Genomic DNA, 1,136 nt, shown 5'->3' with positions numbered 1-1,136 from the left:
AAATATGTTTTTGTTACTTAGAGTTTTTTAGAAAATACTACCTAACCACAAAAATCTAATAACTTTTGATTACGTCTAAAGTTAGGAAATTCTACTTTTTAGTCCAGTTTGTCAGTTAACGACTTTTTTATCTTGATTTTCTTCTATTATTATTATTTTGTTTTATTTATTGTTTATAATTTTAATCATTTCTCTAATAAATTATAATAAAAGGTTTTATTGAATCCTCTATGCTAAAATTGAATTTTATCTACTCTTTTCTTCATGTTAAAATAAAATTTTGTCGTCTAGATGATAAAAAATACATCCATTGTTGTATATCTGCGATTGTTAGTTACTAACGATCTTTAACATTAGATTTTATTGTTGAATTTTTGGCTGACGCCTCGACGCTAAATTGCACTCAAAGATAAAATTCAATTTTATCGTCTTGTGTAATAAATAACAACTTTTAAACCCTAAAATTATAATAAATTTTGATTTTTTTTCTTTTATTGGTTTTGAATCTTTTTCTCTATTATTTTCTTAATGCTATATCATTTTTATTGCTTCCTTGATTAGTAAAAATAGTATATTACATTATTAAGAGCAAAAATTATAGTTTATTTTGCCGAATGTAGTGAGGTCATGGTAAAAGTAAAAGCGTATAGGCGCAAAAATTGAATTTTTACTCCATGGCTAAAAGGTAAAACTTTTATTTGTGACATATAGACATAAAGTGTTTTTTGTTGTGACGTTTGCGTATACAATACTTTTAATTTTGTTTTTGCCGGCATGTTATTTTCAGTATTTCACGAGCATGAATTATACATGAAATTTAAGATGTATATTCTAACTGATAACTATTTTAAATGAAATTTAAATTGACAGGAAATATAACCGGCGTTGCCTATTATTGTGAATAATTAACTATTCATAGGAATAGTTAAGTAATCCTTATAAAAACTCTAGCTATTTTACGTCTTTTTTACGTTTACCAACAATAATTAATAAGAAAAGTAAAAATTGTAACATTTTAAACTAAAATAAGAATTAAAATTTAGTAAGAATTTTTTTATATATAGCGTGAACCTAAAGTAACGTAAAAATTCATATATCTGTTGTAGGTCATTTTTCAAAAAATCAATTTTACTTTT

The 1,136-nt window shown here is 23.8% G+C and overlaps 1 protein-coding gene across 3 annotated transcripts in view; it reads right to left on the bottom strand.

Moving 5' to 3' along the window:
- Positions 1-1,136, bottom strand: part of LOC123009503 (suppressor of lurcher protein 1) — a 190,375-nt gene that overhangs the window by 58,234 nt on the left and 131,005 nt on the right. The gene's annotated exons all lie outside the window — the stretch shown is intronic.

The sequence above is a fragment of the Tribolium madens genome, unplaced genomic scaffold, assembly GCF_015345945.1.
Source record: "Tribolium madens isolate multiple individuals breed KSU strain unplaced genomic scaffold, Tmad_KSU_1.1 Scaffold_7;HRSCAF=85;Tcas5.2_LG10, whole genome shotgun sequence".
Lineage (NCBI taxonomy): Eukaryota > Metazoa > Arthropoda > Insecta > Coleoptera > Tenebrionidae > Tribolium > Tribolium madens.
The sequence above is the reverse complement of the archived record's forward strand: the minus strand, read 5'-3'. Positions and strand labels throughout refer to the sequence as shown.